Source organism: Scyliorhinus torazame, chromosome 3 (assembly GCF_047496885.1).
Source record: "Scyliorhinus torazame isolate Kashiwa2021f chromosome 3, sScyTor2.1, whole genome shotgun sequence".
Lineage (NCBI taxonomy): Eukaryota > Metazoa > Chordata > Chondrichthyes > Carcharhiniformes > Scyliorhinidae > Scyliorhinus > Scyliorhinus torazame.
Genome location: NC_092709.1, coordinates 161,170,399 through 161,176,447, shown reverse-complemented (window position 1 = coordinate 161,176,447; position 6,049 = coordinate 161,170,399).

The window sequence follows — 6,049 nt, the reverse complement described above, 5'->3', positions numbered from 1 at the left end:
CGCTATCGCCAGGGGCTCAATCGCCAGTGCAAACAATAATGGGGACAGAGGGCATCCCTGCCTTGTCCCTCTATGGAGCCGAAAATATGCAGATCCCCGTCCATTCGTGACCACGCTCGCCACTGGGGCCCTATACAACAGCTGCACCCATCTAACATACCCCTCTCCAAAACCAAATCTCCTCAACACCTCCCACAAATAATCCCACTCCACTCTATCAAATGCTTTCTCGGCATCCATCGCCACTACTATCTCAGTTTCTCCCTCTGGTGGGGCCATCATCATTACCCCTAACAACCTCCGTATATTCGTGTTCAGCTGTCTCCCCTTCACAAACCCAGTTTGGTCCTCGTGGACCACCCCCGGGACACATTCCTCTATTCTCATTGCCATTACCTTGGCCAGGACCTTGGCATCTACATTTAGGAGGGAAATAGGTCTATAGGACCCGCATTGTAGCGGGTCCTTTTCCTTCTTTAAGAGAAGCGATATCGTTGCTTCAGACATAGTCGGGGGCAGTTGTCCCCTTTCCTTTGCCTCATTAAAGGTCCTCGTCAGTACCGGGGCGAGCAAGTCCACATATTTTCTATAGAATTCGATTGGGAATCCATCCGGTCCCGGGGCCTTTCCCGCCTGCATGCTCCTAATTCCTTTCACCACTTCTTCTACCTCGATCTGTGCTCCCAGTCCCACCCTTTCCTGCTCTTCCACCTTGGGAAATTCCAGCCGATCCAAGAAGCCCATCATTCTCTCCCTCCCATCCGGGGGTTGAGCTTCATATAATTTTTTATAAAATGTCTTGAACACTCCATTCACTCTCTCCGCTCCCTGCTCCATCTCTCCTTCCTCATCCCTCACTCCCCCTATTTCCCTCGCTGCTCCCCTTTTCCTCAATTGGTGTGCCAGCAACCTGCTCGCCTTCTCCCCATATTCGTACTGTACACCCTGTGCCTTCCTCCATTGTGCCTCTGCAGTGCCTGTAGTCAGCAAGTCAAATTCTACATGTAGCCTTTGCCTTTCCCTGTACAGTCCCTCCTCCGGTGCTTCCGCATATTGTCTGTCCACCCTCAAAAGTTCTTGCAGCAACCGCTCCCGTTCCTTACTCTCCTGCTTCCCTTTATGTGCCCTTATTGATATCAGCTCCCCTCTAACCACCGCCTTCAACGCCTCCCAGACCACTCCCACCTGGACCTCCCCATTATCATTGAGTTACAAGTACTTTTCAATGCACCCCCTCACCCTTAGACACACACCCTCATCTGCCATTAGTCCCATGTCCATTCTCCAGGGTGGGCGCCCTCCTGTTTCCTCCCCTATCTCCAAGTCCACCCAGTGTGGAGCGTGATCCGAAATGGCTATAGCCGTATACTCCGTACCCCTCACCTTCGGGATCAATGCCCTACCCAGCACAAAAAAGTCTATTCGCGAGTAGACTTTATGGACATTGGAGAAAAACGAGAACTCCTTACTCCTAGGTCTGCTAAATCTCCACGGGTCTACACCTCCCATCTGCGCCATAAAATCTTTAAGTACCTTGGCTGCTGCCGGCCTCCTTCCAGTCCTGGACTTCGACCTATCCAGCCCTGTTTCCAACACCGTATTAAAATCTCCCCCCATTATCAGCTTTCCCATCTCTAGGTCCGGAATGCGTCCTAGCATCCGCCTCATAAAATTGGCATCATCCCAGTTCGGGGCATATACGTTTACCAAAACCACCGTCTCCCCCTGTAGTTTGCCACTCACCATCATGTATCTGCCCCCGTTATCCGCCACTATAGTCTTTGCCTCGAACATTACCCGCTTCCCCACTAATATAGCCACCCCCCTGTTTTTCGCATCTAGCCCCGAATGGAACACCTGCCCCACCCATCCTTTGCGTAGCCTAACCTGGTCTATCAGTTTCAGGTGCGTTTCCTGTAACATAACCACATCTGCCTTAAGTTTCTTAAGGTGTGCGAGTACCCGTGCCCTCTTTATCGGCCCGTTCAGCCCTCTCACGCTCCACGTGATCAGCCGAGTTGGGGGGCTTCCTACCCCCCCCCTTGTCGATTAGCCATTACCTTTTTCCAGCTCCTCACCCGGTTCCCACGCAGCTGTATCTCCCCCAGGCGGTGCCCCCCCGCCCATCCTCTCCCATACCAGCTCCCCCCTCTCCCCAGCAGCAGCAACCCAGTAATTCCCCCCTCCCACCCCCCCCGCTAGATCCCCCGCTAGCGTAATTACTCCCCCCATGTTGCTCCCAGAAGTCAGCAAACTCTGGCTGACCTCGGCTTCCCCCCGTGACCTCGGCTCGCACCGTGCGACGCCCCCTCCTTCCTGCTTCTCTATTCCCGCCATGATTATCATAGCGCGGGAACCAAGCCCGCGCTTCTCCCTTGGCCCCGCCCCTAATGGCCAACGCCCCATCTCCTCCACCTCCCCTCCTCCCCCCATCACCACCTGTGGGAGAGAGAAAAGTTACCACATCGCAGGATTAGTACATAAAACCCCTCTTTGCCCCCCACATTCGCCCCCACCACTTTGTTCGAACGTTCTTTTTAATAACCCGCTCATTCCAGTTTTTCTTCCACAATAAAAGTCCACGCTTCATCCGCCGTCTCAAAGTAGTGGTGCCTCCCTCGATATGTGACCCACAGTCTTGCCGGTTGCAGCATTCCAAATTTTATCTTCTTTTTATGAAGCACCACCTTGGCCCGATTAAAGCTCGCCCTCCTTCTCGCCACCTCCGCACTCCAGTCTTAATAAACGCGGATCACCGCGTTCTCCCATTTACTGCTCCGAGTTTTCTTCGCCCATCTAAGGACCATTTCTCTATCCTTAAAACGGAGGAATCTCACCACTATGGCTCTGGGAATTTCTCCTGCTCTCGGTCCTCGCGCCATCACTCGGTATGCTCCCTCCACCTCCAACGGACCCACCGGGGCCTCCGCTCCCATTAACGAGTGCAGCATCGTGCTCACATATGCCCCGACGTCCGCTCCCTCCACACCTTCAGGAAGACCAAGAATCCTCAGGTTGTTCCTCCTTGCGTTGTTTTCCAGTGCCTCCAACCTTTCCACACATCGTTTCTGATGTGCCTCCTGCGTCTCCGTCTTCACCACCAGGCCCTGTATATCGTCCTCATTCTCGGCTGCCTTTGCCTTCACGACCCGAAGCTCCCGCTCCTGGGTCTTTTGTTCCTCCTTTAGCCCTTCGATCGCCTGTAGTATCGGGGCCAACAGCTCTTTCTTCATTTCCTTTTTGATCTCTTCCACACAGCATTTCAAGAACTCTTGTTGTTCAGGGCCCCATCTTAAACTGCCACCTTCCGACGCCATCTTGGTTTTTGCTTGCCTTCCTTGCCGCTGTTCTAAAGGATCCACTGCAATCTGGCCACTCTCTCCTCCTTTTTCCATCCGTATCCAGGGGGGATTCCCTTCTGGTTTACCGCACAGTGTTTTTAGCCGTCAAAATTGCCGTTGGGGCTCCTATCAAGAGCCCAAAAGTCCGTTTCACAGGGAGCTGCCGAAACGTGCGACTCAGCTGGTCATCGCCGCACCCGGAAGTCCACGATGAGGCTTTATTAAGCGTGTCTGTTCCCCCGCAGCTCGATAGTAGACTGGCCTGCGGGGAGGACTCCGGCTTCTTATACTCCGCCTTCAGGGCGGAGCTAGAGGTCAACGGCCAACCAGGACCCGGGATCTGTCAGCCAATGACATTAGGGCTTCCAGTCCCACATGACCCCTAATACATACTACCACAAAGCTAAAAGTGTCAGTGAAGGCATGCAGGTGGCAAGGAAGACTGGTTAGAAGGCATGTTGTACATGGCCCTCACTCTTGTCACTCGACTACACTCATGTGCGGACCCCCTCCATGTCCCCGGATACCCCCCATGCCATCTGGAAAAATACATGCATGATCATCTGTTCAGCCTGCTTCTATTGATACAATTGCAAGCTGCCCTCATTATGAATGATTGGTAGAGATTCAGGACAAACTAATGCATTCAGACTGGGAAGATGGAAAATGGCCATTCACATCACCTTGTGATAAATTAGTTCCTTCCTTCTCTTTTTGCTAAGTTTTGAGTTTACAGACATTGGCTGGAATTCTCCAATTGTTCACTGACAGCAGGATTCTCTGGTCCAGCTAGCAGTGCATCCCTGTCCATGGTTTTCCTGGTGGCATGGGATGGCTTCAATTGGAAATCCCATTGACAGCGGCAAGAATAAGGTATCCTGCCATCAGCGAATGATGCACCGCCGAGAAACACACGGCTGGGAACATAGAACATAAAGTGCAGAAGGAAGCCATTCGGCCCATTGAGTCTGTACCAATCCACTCAAAACTGTAACCCAATAACCCCTCCTAACCTTTTTTGGACACTAAGGGAACTTTAGCATGGCCAATCAACCTAACCTGCATGTCTTTGGCTGTGGGAGGAAACCCACGCAGACACAGGGAGAACGTACAGACTCCGCACAGACAGTGACCCAGTGGGGAATCGAACCTGGGACCCTGGCGCTGTGAATCCACAGTGCTATCCACTTGTGCTACTGTGCTGCCCACATAAGGGAGGCCGGATAATGCCACCCATTTTGCCTGAATGGCTGTTGTATTTGAGTTCTTGTACATATCTAGACGAACAAATGACCTCACATTTTGAATGTATTTTCAAGGGAGGGTCTTTACATTTACATTTTCCCGACTTTCAAGAAGCATGTTCAGGCATACGTTGATCCTTGTCTGTCTAGAAATCACAAATAGTAGTCACCTCACTTTATGGCAGCCATTTTGAGAGAATACAGTGTCGTTTATCCATGTTCCTTCACTTTATTTTAAAAAATACCGAGTCCACATTTAATAGAGTTTGTAGCTTAACTGTCAGGAATGTGACATTAATTTACTGGGCATGGCACTATTCCTGTGAAGCATCTTTGGAAGCCTATTACATTAAATGCATTGTGTTGCCGTTGCTGTAGTTGTGGCTGTGAGATGGTTTAAGATTAACAGGGTATAGCTAATCACGGTGTGTATTTTTCTGATGGAAGTGTCATTTACCTGAAACATTAACACTGTTTCTCTCTACAGATTCTACCTGATCTGCTGAATATTTTCAGCATTTTCTGTTATTAGTTCATGGTGTATACTATACCTTATAAATTGTGAATGGCCTTAACATCATTATCTGTTATCAACTTATTAATTTCATACCCTGATAACTGATCAGTGGGATGTCACACCTAATTCAGGTAAACAAGAAAACAAAGTCTGTGTAAAAAACAGCTGGTTGAAACCAATGAATGAATTAACACATAATAAATATGGCAGGCAGGTGATGTGTTGCACCTGCAGAATGTGAGAGTTCCTGGGTACCACCAGGGTGATCTAGAGAAAACACATCTTTTAGTAAGTGACTAAGACTTGAGGAGCTTCAGCTCAGAGTCATTGAGCTGGAGGCTGAGTTGCGGACACTGTGATGTGTTAGAAGGGGAAAAGTTACCTAGATACTTTGTACCAGGAGGAAGTCACAGTGCTTAGAATAGGGGGCGAAATTCTCCGTTATCGGCGGAAACTCCGCCGATCGGCGCAAAAAACGGCGCAAATCCCACTTGCATCACGTCATAAAAATGGACCGATAGTCTGCGGCCCGAAATGGGCTAGCAGCGACGTAACGGGATCCGCGCTTGCGCAGTGGTTCACGCCGTGCAGCGTCATACGCGCTGCACGGCGTGACGGCTCATAAGGCCGCGCAGCTCCCCCCCACCCGACCGGAACAGCCGACCGCAACACCCGACTTGATGGCTGGCCGTCGCTCAGCCCCGAGGTTCGAGTCACGCGATGTGGAGGCGCTCCTGGATGCGGTGGAGCAGAGGAGGGACGCCCTGTATCCCGGGCACGGCCGCAGAGTTGCCCCACGCCACAGCCGGCGTCTGTGGAGGGAGGTGGCAGAGGCCGTCACCGCTGTGGCCCTAACACCACGGACAGGCACCCAGTGCCACAAGAAGGTGAACGACCTCGTCAGAGCAGGCAGGGTGAGCCTCCCCATATCCCCCATATCCCCTCTC